Below are 25450 nucleotides of genomic sequence, written 5' to 3' on the forward strand. Positions count from 1 at the left end.
AGGTGTAAAAAAATTTTTAAAGCAAGGAGGAGGCCGCGGTGGGAGGTTGGGTTGAGCCCAGAAGTTCAAGACCATCCTAGGCAACATGACAAAATCCTGTCGCTACAAAAATGTAAAAATTAGTCAGGCATGGTGGTGTGTGCCTGTAATGCCAGCTACTTGGAGGTTGAGGTGAGAGAATCACCTGAGCCCAGGAGGCCAAGGCTGCATTGAGCTATGATGAAGCCACTGTACTCCAGCTTGGGTGTCGGAGTGAGACCCTGTCTCAAAAACAAAACAAAACAAAACAAAACAAAACAAAACAAAACAAAGAAAAGAAAAGAAAAGGAGGCACTGATGATTTGAAGAGACCAGACTGTGTGCCTCAGTCGAGTTTCTGGGTTTGGAGCCTCTCTGGTAGCCACAACAAGAATATTCTTGGATTGAGCCCCGAAGTTCTGCTGGTTTAACAAAATGCATGGCTGTCTTCTTCCATTTTTAGAATCATAGAGTCCTGGAATACCAGAAATGAAAGGGTTTTAGAGATCACTTGGTGTAACACCACCATTTTTACACATGAGAAACTGGGACCCTGGGAGCTTCTGTGGTTTGCTCAGAGGACACTCTGAGGGTGAGTGGCAGAACCAAGACTGGATGCTGGGTTTCTCCAGGCTCACAGTCCCTGGCTTCTTGTGTTGAGTCTTTGGGGAGGAGGAAGAAAAACGATAGCAAAATGATAGGGTCAGGACTGCAGAATTGAATGAGAAGCACAAGCAGGGATAGGAAGGTTTCTTGAATGACAATGACTGACACCTGGGTCTCCGTGGGGGGCCTCCCTGCCCAGGGCTTTCTCTGAGTGTGGACAGGGCTAAGGAATTCTGAGGCCCTTCTGATGCCAGGACCTTGGATCTGAGAGACTAAGACATGGCAAATCCTTCCTGTGTTTTCTAGGTGTGCAGAGGCGCACAAGGACACCTCCCAGCTGGCATCATTGAGGCCAGCAGCATTTTGACATATGGGTCAGGGTTCTCTGGGTCATACTGCCGTGTTTTGAACTCTTTTCTGTTGGAGAAACATTTTATTATTTTTTCAAACCTAATCAATAGTATGGTATAGTCTTTTTAAATGTTACATAATCACACTGAAGAAACATCTAAAGGAGAAAAAAAGAACTACCCTTAGCCTCACAACCTTCACCCAATAACTGACTTCCCTTTTGCTTTTTCTCTTCTGGCCCTTGTCTATGTGCACACATAATTTTGCTTGGTTGTAATCAGAAGAAACATACAATTTTGTATTAAAGCAATAAAGTTTTAATGATATATAGATATACAAAGAAAATGGCTATAAAGCAATATTTATGCAGGTTTGTAGGGGAAAAATCCATTTTAAAGGGGAGAGTATGGAATAATAGAACATCTTAGAGTAGTCCATTTGGGATAGTGCTTATAAGACTTTAATAACATTTCTTCTCTTTCCTTTTTATATTGTTCCTTAACCAAGTCATGATGAAATAAATGTTATATATGTTCAGCTTATATTTGTACCATTTGATTTTTAAAACAATCATGGTGCTTCACAAGAAAAAAAATCATAGATCTTGGTGCTGGAAGGAATCTTAGAGATGTGACTTCCACCCCAGTGAGAGGCCAGTTGTCCATAGCATTTGGGTTTATGTAAACAAAGCCTAATTTTTGTATCCCTCTATCTTGCCATGCAAGTTCAGCCAACCTCAAGTAATAAGCAAACAAGCATGGATCTATTATTTACTGTGCATCTAGTGCTGGTCATTATAAGGTTCACAAAATGGTAGACCTTTGCCCACAAGGTCCTTTCAAACTCTCTGAAAAATGGAGGCAAAAGTACATTATTAAACTATCAGTGAAATGACCTGATGTATTATATATTTAATTGTCTGTTTGTTTTCTGTCCATATTCTCCTTATATTGCGAGAAACATTTGCTACTCCCAATTCTGGAGGCTGGGAAGTCCAAGATCAAGGTGCCTGCAGATCCAATGTCTGGTGAGGGTTGCTTCCTGGCTTGTAGGCAGTCATCTTCTCTCTGTATCCTCACAGAGCAGAGGCAGCAAGTGAGCTCTGGTTAGGTCATCTCTTTATAAGGACACCAGTCCCACCATGGGGGTTCTACCCTATGACCTCCTCCACACCCAATTACGTCCCAGAGGCCCCATCTTGAAACGCCACCACCTTGGGAACTAGGGCCTCAAGAAGTGAATTTGGGAGGGAACATTCAGTCCAAACCACTCTCCTGCATGCCTGCCTGCTGTGGCTCCCACTGTGTGGCTGACTGCCATTTTCTGTTGCAGTCATACTGGGGCTGCATCCTAGCTGCTAGCTTTCTTGCTGTCTCTCCAATTCCAGACTTTAAGCAAACTGGTCTTTCTCATTGATGAACCTCCAATAGCATAAGGCAGATTGTATTATGTAAGAAGAGGGGTGGTCTTTGTACCTCTTATAACTTTTCCACATGGACACACTAATGAGAAGGCTAATGGATACACGAACACTCTGGCTTCCCTAAAATGCAGGCACTGATGGCACCTGTCCCTGTGATTGTGTATTCATCAGGATAATTCATAAAAAGCACAATCTACTTTCCCCAGTTTTAACAGGAAGGGATTTACAACAAAGAATCATATGCATGGCTCACTGTATTGAAGATAGACTCTACACTGAGCGTATTAGTCCATTCTCACACTGCTAATAAAAACTTACCCGAGACTGGGTAATTTATAAAGGCAAGAAGTTTAATTGACTCATAGTTCAGCAGGGCTGGGGAGGCCTCAAGAAACTTACAATCATGGTGAAAGGTGAAGCAAATACATCCTTCTTCACATGATGGCAGGAAGGAGAAGTGCAGAGTGAAGTGTGTGTGGGGAAGCCCCTTATAAAACCATCAGATCTCGCGAGAACTCACTCACTATCATAAGAACAACATGGAGGTAACTGTCCCCATGATTAAATTACCCCCACTGGGTCCCTCTCATGACACATGGGGATTATGGGAACAACAATTCAAGACAAGATTTGAGTGGGGACACAGCCAAACCATATCACTAAGCTACCAGAAACAACTCCCAAAATTACAGCACAGAACTGTAGCACTAAGTTTCCTGCCACAATCAGGAAATTCCTAATCCAATCAGAAAGCTACCACTACAACCAATGAATCCAGAGCCATCCCACATTGCTGCAATCCAGTCCCCTACCCTTCTCAGCTCCAAATTCAAGTCTCCCCCTAGTGTAGCTGGTTGATATCATGTACGTCACAACCAGAGATGTAGCTGCAAGGGAGTTCGGGAGTGTCATTCTTAGCTTCCCAGACTGTAGAATAATAGGGACTCTAGAGGAACAGAGGTTGAAATAAAGGCTCAGGGATCCCAACCATGCTACCTTCCACACTGAGATAGAGGGAGATATGGTTTGGAAATTTGTCCCTTTCAAATCTGATGTCATAATTTGATTTCTACTATTGGAGATGGGACCTAGTGGGAGGTGTTTGGGTCACAGGGGCAGAACCTTCATGTACATCTTAGTGTCATCCTCAGGGAAATGAGTGAGTTTTCACTCTATTAGATCAATGAGAGCTGGTTAACAGAGCGTGGCACCTCCCCCCGCCTCCTGTACCTTCTCTCGCCATGTGACACGCTGGCTCCCTTTGCCTTCTGCCATAAGTAAAAGCTTCCCGAGGTCCTCACCGAAGGCCAAGCAGATGCCTGCAGCCCACAGAACCATGAGTCAAAGAAACCATTTTTCTTTATAAATCACCCAGGTATTCCTTTAGAGTAGTGCAAAACAGACTAACACAGAGGGAAAAACACCAAAATTAAGGAGTGGCCTTGTGTGCTCCCTGTCTACTCATTTTAATTAGAGCAATTAATCCTCTAGGTCAACAAACATTTATTGAACCTCTACTGTCAGGAACTGCGCTCAGGGCTGAGAACATCAAGATGACTCCCACACTGAGGTTGCCTCTAAGGAGCCTGAAGTCTAGTGGGAAAAACGATTTGATGAACCAGTGGTTGCAACACAGAGAAGGGTTTCTAGCAGAGATTTGTACGAAGCACCAAGGGACCCCAGATGAAGCCATGCACTCTGGATTTCTCTCCTCTGAGAGGATCAACCAGGTGTCTACTGATTTTTTTGATGTCCCCTGCTTTTCCCCAAGTGTTTTCTCTGAATGAACTCTGCCGTCAAAGTCAAGGCAATCAGAGTTATAAATCACTCGAAAGCTGGCCGAGCTGCCTCAAGTCTGTTTTGTTGTCATTGTTTTAACAAAGCACTGAAATGACTTTCCTCAAGCCAAAAATCTTTCAGCACATATTGATACAGCTTTTTTCATACATGCATTTACATGTGTGTTTATGTAGTTCTGCTCATATCTATGTGCAAGCATCAACTTGCGTACATATCCAGACCATCCTTTGTGTACATCTGTACCCTCGAATGTTTGTGGGGTCACATGTATTTGCATGGAGCAGTCATTCCACACGGGAGTGTCTGTGTGCATGGTCTTTCAGCTTGCTTGTTGTTTGTAAAAAGGCATGAATGTAGATGAAAGTTTGAGGAAGGTCAAACAATAAATAAATTCAAGGAGGCATCAACGAAGAGAGGAAAATGTATCTATGTGTGCAGGCACCATATGGAAGGGGTTCTCAGAGTGAATAGTGAAGGTGGCCTTAAGGGCATCTCGTTTTCTTTCCAGAGCTATCTTAGAAATTCTCTTGTATTACCCCTGAGTACAAGACTCGTCCCCGAACAGCACCCAACCCCCTGCTCATTTCCTCCCCTCTTTACTGTGTGTTCCTGGAGAACAGAAATGGATCTTTTTCAACTCTGGAGCCACAGTGCACAATGTCCACCATAAGAGTGGTGTTCAAGAAAGAAACCAGGAGGGAGGCAGAGAGGGAGGGGGAAAACAAGGAACGGAGGAGGGATTGAGGGAGGAGGGAAGGGGCAGGCAGAGGAGAGGAGGAAAGCAGCCCTATTCATCATGAGTAGACAATTAGCCCATGGTAATAGAACTGAGCTAATAAATTGCTGGGTAAGATAGATGAGCACTAACCCACTGGAGCAAAGGGTGACCCCCTCCCCCACCCACCCTCATGTCTTTCTGGTCCAAGTAAGCTTCTCCCCTGACCCATCCGTGGACTCTTGGCCCTCGAGGATGGAGGGAGGCCCTTGGGTTGACCTCCATGAAGTGCATTTGTCTGCACAGATACCTGGGCTGCAGTGGTGTGGGCAAAGCTCAAGCTGTGGGCTAAGCCCGGGTCTTTTCTTGAGGTCCTGCTTCTCTGAATGACTTTGGGTAAATCACTTAAGCTCTCCGGGTCTCACCTGCAAGTGTCCTTATCCATTAAACAGTGTACTGTGTAGGCTCTAAGGTTCCTTCCTGCCCCAGAGTCCTGAGATGCCCTGCAGTGCCGGCCAACTCCTGCCTCCCCTGCCATCCCGGAGGCTCTGGGTTCTATTTGTGACAAAGGCCTTGGGAATGTGGCCCTTCCCCTCCAGCCACTGCCTCCTCCCTGGACAGTCACCAGTTCTCCGTAGCCACACAGGCCTAACACTTGAGGAAAACAGCACTACCTCCCGACAAGCAGACAGGATCAAAAACCAAGGTATCTGTACTTAAACGCAGGCAAGCACCAAATCTCAGGCCAGATACAGAGGTCAGCATCGGAGGTTGCTCCAGCAAGGCTGTGCCCGTTCTAATTAAATCCACCTAATCCCAGGCCCAGTCTTTTCTCAGTCAGGCATGCTTCCGGGGCTGCACAGATGCCAGCAAATCCTTCCTCGGTTCCCTTGGCTACTCTGGAAGTGCTCTCCTCAATACAGCCCCTTTTCTCTTCTCTGTCCTGCTTCTCCCAATGGGTCCCCAGTTTCTCCACATCCTTTTTACTAAGACAGCATGAGCATGAAGGCCTCTCTTCAGGGAGGCGAAGAGATTTCTTGCATTTATCCGTTGCATGGACACATTAGCTGCCAGTGATTAAAGAGAGCACAGGATCCACTTTCATCTTCAACTTCCCAGGGCACAGGAGAATAGAACAGAGGAGGCTGGCTGCTTCATCTGAGACTGGAAGGGGAGAAGGTGGGTGCAGATGAAGATATTTGCCCTGGGGAGGGAAGAGGGCAGGAAGTCAACTAATATTAATGTTCAAAGCACTTAAGAGCGTTCTGAGAAGGGTCCCCAGGATTAATGCATCCCATCCCTCTCCTAAAGGACTTTCCTGTCTAGTGAGGGAGACTGGCACATGAGATATAAATGGTAATTTGCATAAAGCATCCTGGGAAAAAACTGCCTAATGCAGCATACTGAGGGAGTTCCAAGAATGGAGTCATTGATTCTGTCTGGGGAAGAATCAAGCTAGGTATCCAAGAGAAAGTAGAACTTGAAGACTTTTAGAGGTTTCTGTCTTATTGACTAGCAATAATAATAATATGGTACACCTTTACTGCACCTTGTGGATTACAAAGCACCCTTCTGGCCTTCGTTCCATTTGATTCCATTTGTTTACGGGTATCCATGCACTTCCACAGCCATTGAGCCTGCTATGCAGCAGGCACAGCTATGGCTCCTAAGATGAAAAAGCATAGTCTTGGCTCTTCAAGGTTTCAGAAGGGAAGCAAACAAACAATAACAACAAGGCTAAATATGAGTTCTGAAGGGGAGTATCAAGTTATTGTGGTGACAAAAGGGAGTGTGGAGCTTAACCCAGGGTTAAGCGTGTAGAGAAAGTTTCGAGATGGAATTAAGAGTAGAATGCTTTAGTGGATGCTAGGAAGGAGCAGGATGCATGGGGTAACCAGAAGGGCAAGATGGAAAAGAACATTCTGAAATAGCACAAGCAAAGGCAGTGACTGAGCATAGTTAGATGAGTATAGGGAGGAGATGGGGACAGAAGAGCTAAAGATACAAGCAGGCGGGGCACAGTGGCTCACACATGTAATGCCAACATTTTGAGAGACTAAGGCAGGCAAATTGTGGAGCCCAGGAATTTGAGACCAGCCTGGGCAACATATCAAAACTCCATCTCTACAAAAAATACAAAAAATTAGCCAGGCGTGGTAGCTCACACCTATAGTCCCAGCTACTTGGGAGGCCAAGGTAGGAGAATCACCTAAGCCCAGTTGAGGCTACAGTGAGCCAAGATCATGCCACTGCACTCCAGCATGAGTGAGAGTGAGACCCTGTCTCAAAAAAATAAATAAAAATATAAATAAAAAAGATACAAGCAGATGCAAGATCTCCCCCCAGGGCAATCCTGGAGCACAAAGGGCAGTAGAGGCAACATCAGAATTACTTGACGAGCTTGTTTAAAATATACACATCCTGGCCAGGCATGTTGGCACACACCACCTGTAATCCCAGCGCTTTGGGGGGCTGAGGTGGGAGGATCACTTCAGGCCCAGAGTTCGAGAACAACCTGGGCAACATAGCAAGATGCTGTCTCTACAAAAAATTTTAAAATTTCCCAGGCATTGGCTGGGCATGATGGCTCACGCCTGTAATCCCAGCATTTTGGGAGGCCGAGGTGGGCAGATCACGAGGTCAGAAGATCAAGACCATCCTGGCTAACATGGTGAAACTCTGTCTCTACTAAAAATACAAAAAAGTAGCTGGGCATGGTGGCGGGCGCCTGTAGTCCCAGCTACTCAGGAGGCTGAGGCAGGAGAATTACTTGAACCCAGGAGGCAGAGGTTGCAGTGAGCCGAAATCACGCCACTGCACTCCAGCCTGGGTGACAGAGCAAGACTCTTTCTCAAAACAAAACAAAACAAAACTTTCCCAGGCATGGTGGTGTGTGCCTGCAGTCCCAGCTACTTGGAGAGCTGAGATGGGAGGACTGCTTGAGCCTAGGAGTTTGAGGTTCCAGTGAGCTATGACTATACCATTGTACTCCAGTCCAGGTCACAGAACCAGAACCCAATAACCTGTCTTTGAAAAAAAGAAAACACACACACACACACACACACACACACATCCCATATTCCCATCTCCGCATCCCCAGATCCTAGGATTCCTTGGAGGGAGGTACCTGCAGTGGCCTCACAAACTCCTTTTGAAAATAAGAAATAAAACTGAGCAGTCTTCCCCATGCAATTCTGATTTCTAAGCCATCCCCTTCATCCGCTGGGTTAAGATGAATGCTGAAATGCATTTCAGCATCTTCCTATCACTCCCTCAATCAAGAAGAGGATTCTCTTCCTGTCTCCTGGCCTCCTGTTTAGAATTAACCATGCTGGGCCCAGGGCTGCCCACCTGTAGCATGGAATTTTGGGATTCAGGCTCTGTTTTGCATCTCCTGTACAGCAGCACCATTAACTAGGCCTCTGTTGAATGACTTCTGTTGACTCTGTGTATTAGTCTGTTTTCACACTGCTAATAAAGACAATTTACAAAAGAGAGAGGTTTAATGGACTCACAGTTCCATGTGGCTGGGGAGGCCTCACAATCATGGTGGAAGGTGAAAGGCACTACTTACATGGCGGCAGACAAGAGAAGAGATCTTGTGCAGGGAAGCTCCCCTTTATAAAACCATCAGATCTCGTGAGACTTATTCACTATCATGAGAACAGCATGGGAAAGACCCACTCCTATGATTCAATTACCTCCCACTTGGTCCATCCCACAACATGTGGGAATTGTAGGAGCTACAGTTCAAGATGAGATTTGGGTGGGAACACAGCCAAACCATATCATTCTGCTAGACCCTCTGGCTCTGACCCCTGGCCTGTCTAGATTTCTGATAGCTCCCAAGCCCTGTCTACACCTGTCTATCAATCTGTGCATTGACTCAACAGCTTGGGTTAGGCTTAGAGTCAGCTTAGTCTCATCCCTGGTCCTACTCAGCCCTACCAATTGTATCATCTGTCCCAGTTTGGCAGACTGAAGCTTCCCAGGTTCCACAGGGGCTGCAGGATGACTGGCACTCTTTTCAGTGGAAGAGGGAGGGACTTCTTTCCAAACACGACAATAAGAATATACAACGGAATAAAAAAAAATAACAAGTCTTAAAAGAATTTGGGACTTGAGAAACTGCAAAAAACACAGTGTGACTGCAGCATGTGGCATGAAGCAAGGGGCAGGGAGGATGATGCTGGGAAGCCAGCATAGAATGAGCTCTGGAAGGGCCTTATTTACAGAAGACCTGCCCGTGGGATATAAAACACTCCCATACATGATCATTTGGGGGGTCCTCAGTCAGCTTTCTAATCTCTGAATTACTGGGCTTCTGCATTCTTAGAAAGTTTCTCAATGGTAAAGCTGTTATTTAAAATTAAGTTGGGTCCCAATAAATAAGATAGTGACTATCCAGTGACACTAAGGATAGTAGAGACAGGTTGAACTTGAGATTTATGAAAGAAGCAAAATCGGGAGGTTGTTATAAATGACCGAGGGTATATATTAGCCAAGGATACTTTTGATTACCAGAACACTCAACACAAACTGGCATAAGCAATAAAGAAAACTGGTTTGCTCATGTGATGGGAAGAGTGCAGCAGTAAAGTGGGCTTCAGATGTGCTTCACTGAGAGGGACCTTGGGCCCTGACTCTTTTTCTCTGTGATGCACTGGGCTCTGCCTCCCTCAGTGATGGGCTGTGTCCTCCTACTGGGTTTCTTCATGGTAGTCAAAGGGCTGAGCTTGTCCCAACCTCATATTTGTGCATCACCTTCTTCAAAGCAAAAAAAGAGGTTTTCCTTTCTCCAACCATCACACAAAAGCCATGCATTTACTCTGTTTGGACCAGTCAGAACCAATCTCAGGGCCAGGGGAGGGCCACACAATGAATGATGTGGGCCAACCTCTAAGACAATTTCCATGGCAAGAGAGATGAAACCATTAAAGGATTTGTTCAAAAGCCTTGGACTAATCAGGGTCCACCAAGTGGACTAGGGGTAAATTCTGCTGCAACTGTGTAGCAAATACCCAGGGAGGCAGGTGGGAGAGGAGTAATTCCATAAATTGAAATCTGGGCACTGTGAGCAATAGGAGAGGGAAGGAATGGATATTGGGTAAGAAGCCAACCTGTGTCCATGCTAGAGGGTGAGGAAGGAGAGACTAGGACTCTCTGGCTCTGAGACTGTGGATGTTAAACAACCTTAACAAAGCCTGGAGGAGATACAGAAGAAGTAAGTTTGGGGGCAGGCAGAGAGGTGAGGGAGAATAATAAATTTGTTATTGAATTTTAAATGACTAAAAGACATGTAAGTGGAGATGTTTGATGATCAATTCTGGATCTTTCCAGGAACCCCACACCAGGGAAACCACCACTCAATGATCCCACTGTTTATCCGAACACTGTGCCGAGTCTCTTTAGAGTTTTGAAAAACTCCACAGTTATTGATTAGCCATTAGTGATTCCCTCCATCCCAGCATAAGTATTTCCTCTTCTTTAGTGCAACAACCTCCAAATAACTGGAAATGGGGTTGAGCAGGTGCAGATCGGAAGACAAAACATCCCTCTTAATGTGAAAAATTCATTTGTGGCTCTAATTGCTTCAAACTCCAAAGGAAAGAAGAAAATCTCCATTCTCCCAGCATTCAAAATAGAACACAGGCTTTATCTGAATAAAGAAAATAATCTGTCAAGGGAAAAATAAGGACTTACACTGCTCAGATGTCAATCTCACAACATTGTAAAGGAAAAGCAGGTTTAATTACAGTCACATCTACATAGAATCATTTTTGAATGGGGTGCACAAGAACCTAAAGGTCTAAGATTTAGACTTGACAAGATACTTCAACAAAGGCTGATGGAAAGAGCCAAGTGTCACGGGGTGGGTTGGGGAGACTTGACTCTGGATGGGAGTTGTGTCGTACAGAATAGAGGGGACCAAAGCAAAAATGTTCCAAGTTGCCTTTTGAATCTATGAAATCATGACAGAAAATCAAATCTAGACTCTCTTACCCAAAGTAAGTGTTTTATTTTCAATAACACAGCCTTAATGGTTGTCCTATATCCTCATGAAGAACACACAAAGAAGTGGCCTGGAATTTTCTAGTTTACCAATGTCAAAACAGAGGCTAAGAGAAAGGGCCCATCTGAAGCGATCCAAAAAACCAGTGGTGACTCTGAACTTGAGGAACTAGAGTGATTCCGTGTCTCAGAAGCCAGGCCACAGAGCCAGGCCACAGAGCCATCAACTAAAACTAAAAGGCAGTTAGCAGTCACTGCAGAACATAAGCCTAACCTTACCCATCTTTCCTAAGCCCTTCCTTCCCATTCCCCCAAAAAAAGAATTTGCAGAGAAAAGTAACCGATGTCCTCTTAGCAAAGCAATTTCTCTGTACCAGGGTCTGTAAACATTGGAGGGAGGATCTAGACAATTCAAAAGAATACATGCTTTACTAAGCTTGAAGGGATGTACCTCACGGGGCACCTGTGGGCCTGCAGCCAGATGGGTGCCCTCTGGCCCTGTGCCCAGGCTGCTGTGTCCAGGCAGTGCGAATGGTGTGTCTTCAGCTCCCATCACTAGTCTAATCATGACTAGCCTAGCTCCCTAGGAAAAAAGAAAAGTTTCTTTTTTTCTGTTTGTTTGTTTGTTTGTTTGTGAGACAGAATCTCACTCTGTAGCCCAGGCTGGAGTGCAGTGGTGCAATCTCGGCTCACTGCAACCTCTGCCTCCTGGGTTCAAGCAATTCTCCTGCCTCAGCCTCCCAAATAGCTGGGATTACAGACGCCCACCACCACACCTGGCTAATTTTGTATTTTTAGTAGAGATGGGGTTTCACCATCTTGGCCAGGCTGCTCTTGAACTCCTGACCTCATGATCCACCCGCCTCAGCCTCCTAAAGTACTCGGATTACAGGTGTGAGCCACTGCACCTGGCCAAAAAAACATGTTTCTATGCCTTCTCTCTTCTTGTTTTCTTTCCCTTCTCTTTCTATTCAGAGAAAAGCCACTGGAGGAACTCAGTTCTTGGTACTGTGTATGTCTCCCTACTCCTGTGTTACATCTCCTGAGATCTGTGAGAGCATCAAGAAAGCACTGGAAAAACCAAAAAGGATAATAGAACCTATAAATATATCAAGGCGGTAAACTGGATCTACTATCAACTCTGAAAACAAGAGCTGAGTCACACGTAGCACACGCAGACAGGAGTACTTCATGCTAGGAATGTCTTCCCTTAGGACAATGTTCAGGAACCAGAATGGGGCCTGCAGAAGTCAGAAGGTTCCAGCTGCTTCACAGATCAGTCTCCGGGAACCCCTGAAGAGGCTCCCTAACTCAGGGCAGTATGAAGACAACAGAAACATTGGTTGCCAATCAATGACTGTGCGCCATAGAATGACAGTTACACATGCTTCATTATGCAGTTAGCGTGAACATAATCCTACAAACAACAATAAGAAGTATGAACAGGCTGCTTCTGATATTAACTTCCAGTCTCCCGGCATTAAGGAACTGGTGAAACCCCTTAGTCAGATGTGACAAGGAGTTGCCTTTGTCTCATCCCGTAGGGACTCATTTTCTTCTCACATTATCCAGCCTCTGCGATCTCTGTGTCCCAGGCTGTTCTTGTTCCCTTCCAGTCTGTGCCAGAATGGTTACTTCCTGATATCAATGTCATTATTATTAATTGCAGAAAATACCTGCCTCCTGGCCTTGGATTTTAGAAACAGGCTGCATCTGTTGTGGTTACAGCAGAGTGCCTACTTTCCTTTCAGTGCGCTCCGCCGAATGCCCAGCTGTCAATAATTTACCATTTCAGGGTTGGCTTTTTCTTCTACATGATTGTGGCTTTGTGTCTCTCTCTGAGTACCTCTGCCTGTGAGCTCTGTGTTCCCCAAAATTCCTAAAAGGAGATTGGGAACGTTATCAGTTTGCTCCTTTAGACAGGAATAGCAATTTGCAAATCCAAATGGAAATTGTTTCTCTTTCCCAACACAGCGAAAACACTCTCTGTTATGTTAGAACACACTTGGCAAATGTGCCCCTGACCACAGTCAGTTATTCTTGCAGCCTGACTCTGGTATAGCAGTGTAATTTTGTCAAAGACTCAATTAAAACCATGTAAGCTTCAAGGATACGTGATCCTAGATCATCAATCCTGTTTTTGCCATAACACACCTTTTACTTTCTAGGAATTGGCAGAGGGTTGGTTACTGTAGGAACAATCTGTAATTAGCAATCAAGTATATTTAAATGACAGAATCTATTCCAATAGAATGTTTTACCCCAACTTGCTTTAGATCTAGATATGATATCTAGATATGAGGAACCTGATGACAATCCTATATGGGGTGTTTGGACCCTCGATCTATGAAACAGCATTGCTATCAAACTATATTTGACAGTCCTATATGCAAACTTAAAACAGTTGTCTCTATGAATCAGTAATAAGTATTTGTTGTCAGCTAAAACATTTTGAGGCTGGGTGTAGTGGCTCACGCCTGTAATCTCAGCACTTTGGGAGGCCGAGGCAGGCAGATCGTGAGGTCAGGAGTTCAAGACCAGCCTGACCAACATGGTGAAACCCCGTCTCTATTAAAAATACAAAAATTAGCTGCGTGTGGTGGTGCATGCCTGTAATCCCAGCTGCTTAGGAGACTGAGGCAGGAGAATCACTTGAACCTGGGAGGTGGAGGTTGCAGTGAGCCAAGATCACGCCACTGCACTCCAGCCTGGGCAACAGACCAAGACTCTGTCTCAAAAATAAAATTAAATAAAATTAAATAAAATTGAAATGTATTTCCAGGTGGAAACAACCTAAATGTTCATATCGTTGGACAATTTTTGCATGAATGGATAAACAGAATGTGGCAGATACATACTATGGAACATTATTCAACCTTAAAAAGGAAGGAAATTCTGAGCCATGCTATATCATGGGGAAACCTTAAGGACATTGAGTGAAATAAGCCAGTCACAAAAGGACAAATACCACATGAGATACTTAGTCAGATTTATACATAGAGCGAGTAGGCCAGGCACAGTGGCTCAACGCCTGTAATCCCAGCACTTTGGGAGGCTGAGGTGGACAGATGACTTGAACTCAGGAGTTCAAGACCAGCCTGGGCAAAATGGTAAAACCCCATCTTTACAAAAACACACAAAAATTAGCCAGGCATGGTGGCACGTCCCTGTGGTCCCAGTTACTGAGGCTGAGGTGGGAGGATTGCTTGAACCTGGGAGGCAGAGATTGCAATGAGCTGACATCCTGCCACTGCACTCCAGCCTGGGGGCCAGAGCGAGACCCCATCTCAAAAAAAAATTTAAAAAAGAAAGAAAGTAGAATGGTAGTTGCCAAGGGCCGGGCACGGTGGCTCACACCTGTAACTCCAGTACTTCGGGAGGCCAAGGTGGGTGGATCACCTGAGGTCAGGAGTTCCATACCAGCCTGGCCAACACAGTGAAACCCCATCTCCAATAAGAAATTACAAAAGTTAGTCAGCTGTGGTGGCGAGCACCTGTAATCCCCACTACTCAGGAGGCTGAGGCAGGAGAATCTCTTGAGTCTGGGAGGCAGAGATTGCAGTGAACCAAGACCATGCAACTAAACTTCAGCCTGGGTGACAGAGCAACACTCCGTCTCACAAAAAAAAAAAAAAAAAAAAAAAAAAGAATGGGGGTTGTCAAGGGTTGTAGGGAAGGAAAGAAAACAAGTTATTTTAAGAAATACCAAGTTTCGGCCAGGCGCAGTGGCTCACACCTGTAATTCCAGCACTTTGGGAGGCTGAGGTGAGCAGATCACAAGGTCAGGAGATCGAGACTATCCTGGCTAACACAGTGAAACCCCATTTGTACTAAAAATACAAAAAATTAGCTGGGCGCAGTGGTGGCCGCCTGTAGTCCCAGCTACTCTGGAGGCCGAGGCAGGAGAATGGTGTGAACCCGGGAGGCGGAGCTTGCAGTGAGCTGATGCGCCACTGCACTCCAGCCTGGGCAAAAGAGCGAGACTCCATCTCAAAAAAAAAAAAAAAAGAAAAAAGAAAAAGAAATACCAAGTTTCAGTTTGGGTAGATGAAAAAAGTTCTGGAGATGTTGGGGGGTGATGGTTGCACAACCAAATGAATGTACTTAGTGCCACTGACCTGTACGCTTAGAAATGATTAAAATGGTGGATTTTATGTTATATGTATTTACCACAATTTTTTAAACGTGATATTAAAAAATTCATTTCCAAGTGAGGATTTTTAATATTTCCTAAAATATCTGACTCTGGTTGAAATGGCTTCCAAATCACACAGATTGGTTCTCCTGTGATCTTAACAATATATACAGAATACCTAGACTCTCACACACATGAGAATATGGTGACATCCAACTGCGAAGATTTCAAAGTTCAGAGCAACAAACTGCTAGAGCTTTTTCTTGGTTTTCTGGACAACGCACCTAAAAGGCTTCTCTGTTCTTCAAAATCCAAAAAGGTGTGTCTTGTAGTTCTACTCACAGGGGAAGTAGACGGGCTAAAAAGGTAAATGCACAGCAAATCATTCTCCATGACACATCACAATGAACACTCTGCTTTGCTTTGCTCCTGCAGCCAATGACCCCGGAAGTGGTTTTGTTCACCATTGCACTTCCCAGGGCTCTTCCACCTGGTGCCGCCTTCACCCTATCTGCAGCTCTCCTGCCTAGAGCTGTCCTGTCCACTGAACTGAATTGGAGGAAGGAAATGTTTGTCATTAGGAACCAATTACTCAAAGATACAAAGTATGTATGTACATATATTTTCCATTTTTTTCTTTTTTCTAACTTTTAAGTTCAGGGATACATGTGCAGGTTTGTAACATAGGTAAACTTGTATCATGGAGGTTCATTGTGCGGATGATTTTGTCACCTAGGTATTAAGGCCAGTTCCCATTAGTTATTTTTCCTGATCTTCTCCCTCCTCCCTCCTCCCTCCTCCCTCCTATAGGCCCCGGTGTGTGTTGTTTCTATTTTCATTTTCAAAGAGAGATCTCCGAAGGACTCACATTACCTGTTCTAGATAACTTTTGACAACAGCAGCTTCAAATAAGGTAAATATTCATCACCACATAGAAGCTGAAATGAAAATAAGTCATGAATGAAATCCTAATGAAAATAAGTCCTGGCCGGGCGCGGTGGCTCAAGCCTGTAATCCCAGCACTTTGGGAGGCCGAGACGGGCGGATCACGAGGTCAGGAGATCGAGACCATCCTGGCTAACACGGTGAAACCCCGTCTCTACTAAAAAATATATATATATACAAAAAAAATACCTAGCCGGGCGAGGTAGCAGGCACCTGTAGTCCTGGGAGGCGGAGCTTGCAGTGAGCCCAGATCGCGCCACTGCACTCCAGCCTGGGCAACAAAGCGAGACTCCGTCTCAAAAAAATAAAAAGAAAATAAGTCCTTAAAACAGTCCTTCTCTTCTTTTTTCAGGAAGTCTGTGGATGGCTATGCATTTGATCCCTTTTCTCATGTCTGACTCTGTTTCTGGGGGTGTCATGTGGCAAAAAAATAAAAATAAAAGTAAAAAAATTTAAAAAGGAGGAGGATGGGCTTTAAAGCCAGAGAGAGAGAGATCCCATTCCTGGCCCTCCTGTGTGCCAACTGAGCAGCTCTGGCTCTCTGGAGACCCCCAGCTGTCTATCTGAAGATGGTAACACAGGCATCCATGCTGCAAGATTGTAGCAAGGATTAGAAATTATGTATGAACAGCATTTGAAGCAGTGTGCAATAAATTACATCAATGATCGTGATGTCTGTATTGCAAACATAGTGGTGTATGTCACACATCAATATCTTTACACTGCTCAGCACAACCACACCTCCCCCACCATTCCCCAGGAAAAGGTGCCCTGCTCAGAGTCCTAGGAGACCGCACACCCAAGGTGGCCCAGATTCTTTCTCCTTAAACTATTGCCTATTTTATCAGTGTGGGAAACTGGGCAAATAGCGCAATCACAATAAGAGTCTCCTCATCTGTAAATGTTGCATCAGGCCAGGTGCAGTGGCTCACACCTGTAATCCCAGCACTTTGGGAGGCTGAGGCAAGTGGATTGCTTGAGCTCAGGAGTTCAAGACCAGCCTGGGCAATGCGGCAAAACTCTGCCTCTACTAAAAATACAAAAAATTATCCGGGTGTGGCGGTGCGTGCCTATAGCCCCTGCTATTCATGAGGTTGAGGTGGGAGAATAGCTTGAGCCCAGGAGGCTGAGATTGCAGTGAACTGAGGTTGCAGCAGTGCACTACAGTCTGCATCAGAGACCCTGTCTCTAAATAAATAAATAAATGCTGCATCAGGCCTCAATGCTTGAGACCTAAATCTGACTTATATCTGTTTTGGCCAAATTCCATGCTGACCCTCTAGAGACAGCGCTCAAGCCACAAGCCACAGGACTGTTTGCTATTTTCTCCGCATGGCCATGGTTCCTCACTGCTGTGGTTCTCTTTCTTCTCCCCATTTCCCACTATTATCCTCTTTCCTTTCATATAGACTATATAACCAGAAATATGAACGTTAAAGCTTAAGAACAGAGTTCAGCCTGTAATCTCAGCACTTTGGGAGGCCAAGGTGGGTGGATCACTTGAGGCCAGGAGTTTTAGATGAGCCTGGACAACATGGAGAAACCCTGTCTCTACTAAAAATACAAAAATTACCCGGGCATGGTGGTGCAAGCCTGTAATCCCAGCTATTCAGGAGGCTGAGGCAGGAGAATTGCTTAAACTCGGGAGGCAGAGATTGCAGTGAGCTGAGATCGCGCCATTGCACTCCAGCCTGGGCAACAGAGTGAGACTCCATCCAAAAAAAAAAAAAAAAAAGAACAGAGTTCAGTGCTTATTTAATACAAGTCATTCTTCATGCAAGGAAATGATTACGCATATTCAGAGGAGAATAACAAATACGGTGTGTCGTGTCTTCCAGAACTTGGTATCCTCATCCTTTAGCATTGGTGCTACCACCAAGGGACACGAATGCATGCTAATCGCAGACACTTAGTCAACTCATCTTTCTGCCTCGCCTTGTGCTATCCCAGGGAGCCTTCTCTCAGTGTCCTTGCAAGAGACCTTATCCCCTCAACCACAGCTGGTTAGATCAGGGATGACTACCTGATCCAAGCTGGGCCAATCAGATTCTTTTTTAAGAAGAGATTACTGAAATACAGGAGTTCTAGCTGGCCTCCTGGGAGTACTTAAGCTGGAAACTGATCAAGACTGGGAAGACTATATCGGGTCCACATGGAAGTAGAACTGAGAAATGGAGTCTGCAGAAAGCAAAAATGAAGCAGATACCCAGAGAGAAGCAGATGAGAATATGCATAGGTCAGAGAGAGAGGGAGACAGAGAGTGGAGAGAGTCTTCCTGTCTGAGGGCTTTCTAATTGCTGGTTCCAGCCATTCTTAGGACCCAGGAATGTATCCTTGGGTTCTTTGAGACACACTCATATCCTTCTGATGGCTTTCTCTTTTTGCGTAAATTAACTTGAATGGAGTTAATTTAAGTTAACTCCATTAACTTTGGAGTCAGTGTTCCTTGAAAGCAAAGAGTCCCTGAAACAATGCTTCTCATCTTAGCTACTCACCCAACTGCGTGATGCCATTACCATTGCCACCAGCAATCACAATGAAACATTCCCCTTGAATGCAGGGAGTTGGGAGCCAGCACTCCTTGGACAGCAGAGCCAAATGCCAAAAGCACATCATACTAGCTTGTAGTAGCGTTTGTTAGCCAAATGGTGTGCTGGCAAATGTCTAACAACCGGTTCACCTGGAGAAAAAAGCTCCCAGTTTGAAACATTTGCCGATTTCTATGGTGTAAATAGCCCCACCATTGCCACTTCTAATGTTATATTGCTGAACACAGACTTTGGAAAAGATACTCACAGTGGACTCTTGGGAGTCAGGACAAGTGGCTATCTAGCCTACATTTTCTGATTTAGAAATACTTCCTGGCTCCCTTGTATGACTTGGTTCTTGTCATCTCACTCTTGGGTTAATGGTTCAGAGTGTTATTAGCTCCATGTTTTTTATTCTGAACCAATTTAAATCTCTTTTGGAGAAGGCATAGTAAAATCATTTTTAAAATACAGCCTCATTCTTCTCTGAGAACCATAGTTTTATGCCCTCTCAAACACTAAGAGAACAATAATAATAATACTGAACACTCATATGCAATTCACAGTGTCTAAATTATCTCAATGGCATGCTATGGTGGCTAGAACATACACTTTGCCATCAGACTGACCTGCTTTGAATCCCTGCATAAAGGATGCATTTGGTAAATGTTAGATTTCCTTTCACATATAACGACTCATTTGCTCCAAGTATTCATCCAGCCTCCGTGTTGATCTTGTGCATGACAGACAAAATCAGAAAAGACTCCTAAACAAAGGCCACAACTTTCTCAAGGGATCAGTTGTCCCTTTTTGAAAGGAAGAGCTGACTCTTTAGCTGAGGCTGGAGGCAGAGCATACCTGAGTCCAGTTTTAAGAAACCTCACACACTCCATTTCAGAGACCAGAAGGAAAGCTGGACCCCAAATGCTGCACTTCTTGTGTTCTACTTTGAACTGAGTTTTTGTCCTCTGGTTCTGCTTGTAAGATACAAATGAGACAAGAATTCACGGGAATCATCTCCCTCTGTAGACTGCCAAAGATGCACATCACCCTAGCAACCGCAGAGGAAGAAATGTCCTTTGCCGGTGTGCAGTGGGGGTATCTCAATGGTTCTCCTGTTAGGTTTCAGCTTCAGCTCAAACCATTTCCAGTTTTACCTTTCCAGTGATTTGATAACAAACACTGGAGCATGAACCAACTTGACCCATCATTCCTTCAACTCCCCTCACTCTTGACTATCCCCTACCCCTGGTTTCTAAGAAACCTAAATTTCCCAGTCCCCATTAGTCTCTGGGTCTTTGAGAACCAAGGAGGCAACTTTCCCATGAAAAAATGGCTCCCCAAACCCTGCCTGGAGCGCTTTCAAGTCAAGACAAAGACTTTATCTCATAGCTTCTTCAGTAGGGTCTTGTGTTTTGGACAACAGTTTTCAAAATCCTTAGCGACATATTTCCTTAAGTGGAATCTCACATCAAAGTCCTAAAAGAGATTAAAAAAAAAAAAAGTAGAGTTGTTTATGACTTTTTAAGTCTTTTTTTCAGATCTCAAAAAAATTAGAAATTGAATTAGAAATTGCACTGGTTGAATTGCAGTGAGGGCCCCAAGAGACTCCTGCAGACCTGAGCCCTGGTCCCTCGCTTATTAAAAAGGCCTTAACAAATGGCAGGGAAACCCTAGGGCTCAGTTTGAAAACCACTGCACTAGGAAGCTCTTTCTCTGCCTGTGTGCAGAATCAGGAGCATCCAAAGTGAGGTGATAGCTGGGGGCAAGGAAACCGGTTAGTAGTTTGCTACAGTTGATCAAATGAATGTTAAAAAGACCTGAACTACCTACATGCCTTTTTAGGGGGAGACATTCCAGGGACAGAGTAACTAGGACTGGGCAACTAATTGGATGTGAGAGAGACAAGAGAGGACAAAGATGTCTGATTTTTCAAGCTTGTGTGACTGCGAAAATTATGGTAGAAATTCAGTAGAAATGGCACTCAGAAAGAGAAGGAAATAATCCATTTGGTTTAGGGCATGCCATATAGTTTGTCTGGACTAGTTTAGCTTCTCTCTTTGAAATATCCTGGGAGAACTTCTATCCTAGATTGAGAAGGTGACCTGTCCACAAGTTCCCATAGGAAACCAGGAGGGAGCAATGGCCCCATCACGCCTCGTGGGCAAACATATATAAGACACAAAGCACAAAAATATATGCCAGTTGCAAGGGAATAGGACTCCAGGCTGTGAAATCTATTTACCCCAAAGACATGGACAAATGGTCAAGATCAAGCTTCTAAATAAAAATGTGTTCTCTCTCCAGGCTCAGCCCTTCTGAGGACATGGACTGGCAGCATTGCTCTCAGCCGGAATGCTGTCAGATCAGATAGTTGACAAATGTTTGCTCAAAGCCTGCTATGTTGGGGTTAGCCTAGAGAGGTGAGATTACTGGCTGTCCTCAGAATTCAACCAGCCTAAGCACACAGATGGGGTCACCCAGACCACTGTTTATTCTCCGGAGTGAGTTCATTTGTTTATCTCAGAGTGATCCACAAATAGTGACTTCATGCAGTTATGACCAGGGACTCTCTGTGCTCCATGACCCAGGCTGGGTGCACTTGGCTGTCACCGTTAGAAAGCTGTCACAGGAAGATCTTCTAGTGCCAATCTCCTTTCTCCCTCTGTTTGCCACTGGATCACCAGAGAAGGCAGATGGTGCCCTGCAAACACATCCAGAAACCAGACAAATGTGACTTATGTTGATAATGGAAATCCAGCACTGGGCACCCCATCGCATGGGACTAACCGCTGCAATGAGATCCCGCAGGGAGGTGGGAGAGGCAAACTTCAGGTCAACTCAAGGTAGAACGACCTTGATGATTAAGAGCACAGCTTGCAGAGTCAGTCTGCCTGGGTTTGAGTCCTTCCTGCCTCCACCAGTTACCGGCTGTGAAACCTCTCTGTGCCTTAGTTTCTACGTCTTTTAGAAGGGAATAATGATTAATACCTCCTAAGCTGGATATAAGCATAAAGAGAGATAAGCCACATAGCGATTTCAGCACAGCGGTGTCCACACACCCAATACGTGGTGATCATTCTTAAGTCCCGTTCCGCAAAGGAGTGGGCTGCACCAGGGGTAGGAGGTGCCCTATCATGTGGTTTTCCACCCAGCATTTGGACACCTTTGTCAATAAATAATGCAGAGAGATTTCAGCGTGGGTGGGGAGCTGACTCTCTTTTGCTTACTCTGAAGTCACTTTCACAGCTGAGACTGAAATATGGAGTCCAGACACATCCTTTCTTCGTGAGTGCCTGCATCACCCCATGTTCACGCTGCCAGCATTCACAGGACACCTACTCTGCCCAAAGCATCGTGCACTGTGTCAACAGTCGGGGAATTTTAACCCCAAAGACAAGGCAAGCTTGTGTACAGCCGGTCACTGTAGCCATTGCTCTAAAGACCCCAGGAGAAGGACACAGACCAGGCTACGTGCACTAATCAAATGAGGACTTGTTTTCTATTTCTGCCTTTGGGATTATCTAAGGGATTGGCAGGTCTGTAAATCGCTCCAAGCTGCTTGACCACGCAGACACCAGACCTGCTACCGAAAACACCCTGCCAAGCATGATGCTGTTTATCAAAACAAGGTCTTCAAAAATCTTTTCTCTCAATTTCCACTCTATTTCCTAATCAAGAAATAGATAATCCCAGGAGAAAATCAGCTCGCATTTCTCTTCTTCTCTCTGTCTGTCTCTCAGCCTCTCTGTCTCACTCTGCCTCCTTTTCTCCCTCCTTTCTTTCCCGCTCTCCCCACCCCCTCTAGCTTTTATCATTTTAAGCTGTATGCATGCCATTCTTCAGGGGATTAAAGTCAAATTTAGTCTTCTGCAATTGTTATTACCTACCCCTCGGCTTATGAGATGCATTTGCCTGCATTTGTAATGCATCAATAACTTCCACTCTCCTCCACTTGTAAACAATGCATTATATTAAATAGCCTGTGTCTAGCCTTGTATTGAAACAGACGATAAATTAGGACTTCCAGTTCTTGGTTTTTACTGATTCCTAAACCTGCCAGTTACATGCCTGTCCGCCCCACTGAACATTCTCTCTAAAGCTGAGAATGCACAAAGCCCTTGTTCACCGTTCCTCCTGTCTCCATCACTGCTGCCGGCTGTCAGTTTCACACCACCAAGCAGATTGTAATTGGCAGGATGAGGTGCAGAAATAGGGAATGGTTTGAATACGTGGTTCTCACCATACACACATGCACGCACGCACAAAATCCAAAATTTCTCTCTGTCTCTCACAAACACACACACACACACACACACACACACACACACACACACACACACACACACATCTTTCTGGTTTACAATGTTCTGCAAATTTAGGGACTTGATATGTGAAGCTTCTAATCAGAATCCACAAGGGCTGCCCTCGTTTTCTAGCCCATGGATTGGAAGCAAGCGGGAAAGGAAACACAATGCAATCAACACCCAGTCCTAACTGGTTCTAACACAGCCAGGCCTTCCCCGTCCTGGACGGATGTTGCTTTGGGAATGCGCCCTGCTGGGAGCCAACCCTTATGTTTTGTCAGGAAGCTTCCCTGGGATCTGAAATCTGCAAACTTCTCAAGAACCATAATCACCCTGTCCAGGCTTGAGTGAGGTCCTGGAGCAAAGAGCAAAAACTCTGGAAAGAGGCATCTAGCTCAAAGAATCTTGCGTCGTTTATATAGATCTTTCCCTTCAGAGCAATGAAAAGTCAGCATCTATCTTTCCACCCGGTGTATTCCAACATCTACCAATCTCTTGCAAACTCAAACCTAGATGAATTGGATCATTTAAAGCAGCGTTTCTTAACCTGGGCACTATTGATGTTTTAAACCAGATCATTTAATTCTTCATCACAGGGGGCTGTCCTGTGCATGGTAGGATGTTCAGCAGCATCCCTGGCCTGTATTTACTTAGATACCAGTAGTACCTCCCCCCAGGCGTGACAATCAAAAATGTCTCCAGATATTGCCAAATGGTCCCTGCAGGGCAAAATCGCCTTGGTCGAGAACCGCAGTAACAGTTATATTTAGTCTTGATATCTGCCCATTGTTACAGGATTTCAGATCTAATAAAGCCCGGAGGGTTCCTCTAGTCCTGTGGTTCTCAGAATGTAGTCCCCAGACCAGCAGCATCAGCATCACCTAGGAACTTATTGGAAATGCATGGAGCCCCACCCCAGATACACTTAGTCAGAAATTCCAGGGAGGGGGCCCAACACTTGGTGTTTTCATGAGCATCCTAGGTAATTCCAATGCAAGCTAAAGTTCAAGAATCGCTTTGCTCCTCCAACCCTCTCATTATTACAAATAGAAAAATCAAGACCCAGAGAGGTAAAGAGATTTCCCCAAAGTCACAGAGCTTTTTTTTTCTTTTTCTTTCTTTTCTTTTCTTTTTTTTTTTAACAGAGTCTCGCTCTGTAACCCAGTGGCATGATCTCAGCTCACTGCAACCTCTGCCTCCCAGGTTCAAGCTATTCTACTGCTTCAGCCTCCCAGGTAACTGGAATTACAGGTGCATGCCACGACACCCAGCTAATTTTTTTGTATTTTTTTAGTAGAGACAGGGTTTCACCATGTTGGTCAGGCTGGTCTTGAACTCCTGACCTCAAGCGATCCACTTGTCTCAGCCTCCCAAAGTGCTGGGCTTACTGGCATGAGTCACCACGCCCAGCCTCCCAAAGTCACAGAGCTACTTTGAGAGGCAGACTGTCTACCACCTGAACCAAAGCACTTATCACTCAATCACTCACCTGTGCACCACCCTGGGCCACTTCCCCATCTCACACTTCAGCCCTTTGCCCCTTTTCTGAATTGCACTATTCTTTGTGCTTGTTTTCCCAATCTTTTACCCTTTGTGAGATATTGTCCACTAACTAGGCTAAGATTGAGTTTAGCAATCTCTATTTATACTTCCTTCCTGCTAGCAGCGGAGTGCATGGCAGTGCGTACAGCAGTGAGCACAGGTGTGCGTGGCTGTTTTGTGGGTGATCTCTGTTTGTGTCTCTATGTGTGTGCCTTTATGGCTGTGGCTATATGCATGCATCTAAGCATGTTGTATGCATACATTAGTTTTCTCGGGCTGCCATAACAAAGTGCCACAGACTTGGTGACTTAAATGACAGAAATGTATTGTCTCACAGTTCTGGAGGCTAGCGGTCTGAGATTAAAGTATTGGGAGGTTTGGTTTCATCTGAGGCCCTTGATGCTTCATCACACAGTCTGCTCTCTGTGCTGTGCCCCTGCCATCCTCTCTTCCCATATGGTCACAGTCACATTGGGAGGGTCCACCCTAATGGTCTCATTTTATCACCTCTTTAAATTCCGTATCACCAAATACACTCACAGTACTGGGTGTTGGGAATTCAACATACAAATTCTAGGGGGACACAACTGAGCTCATAACAGTGCACAGAAAGGGGACATGAAAGACAGAGGCAGAGGTCACTGTCATTAAGCAGCCATGCTCCCCTCTCTGGCCCACATCTCCAAATGCAGGATCAGTAACCTGTGACCACCGCTGGCAGCTTGTCCCTTAATTTGAGGGCCAGTGGCAGGCATGAATCTTGTAAGGCAGATTTCAAGCAGGCAGAAACTGACATGTTCCTTCTTTCAGATCAAATGACTATAAAACTCATCTCTTGGGGCTTTCCGGAAAACATGCATGTTAATCCAGGATCACCAGATTGACTATTTTTGATGGAAATTCAAGCAGACATTGTGATTCTTTTCCCCCTACAGTTGTCAGAATTAAAAATAGAAATTTTCACATCAGGTGAGCAAAGCCTCTGACCCCTAGTCTTGTATGAATATTACTAATTTAAAAACACATAGTAAAATAAATAGACTTTCTAATTCAGAAGCAGCTCTGAAC

At 44.9% G+C, this 25450-nt stretch overlaps 1 long non-coding RNA gene across 1 annotated transcript in view; it reads left to right on the forward strand.

The window, feature by feature from the left end:
* LOC144330691 (uncharacterized) overlaps positions 1-22433 on the forward strand; it is a 95143-nt gene extending 72710 nt beyond the window's left edge. Inside the window, exons 2-3 of the long non-coding RNA XR_013397068.1 lie at positions 15496-15665; positions 20841-22433. This is a non-coding gene — a long non-coding RNA (uncharacterized LOC144330691). The remainder of the gene's footprint in view (positions 1-15495; positions 15666-20840) is intronic.
* The last annotated feature ends 3017 nt before the right edge of the window (positions 22434-25450 follow it).

This window comes from Macaca mulatta, chromosome 8 (assembly GCF_049350105.2).
Source record: "Macaca mulatta isolate MMU2019108-1 chromosome 8, T2T-MMU8v2.0, whole genome shotgun sequence".
Taxonomy (NCBI): Eukaryota; Metazoa; Chordata; class Mammalia; order Primates; family Cercopithecidae; genus Macaca; species Macaca mulatta.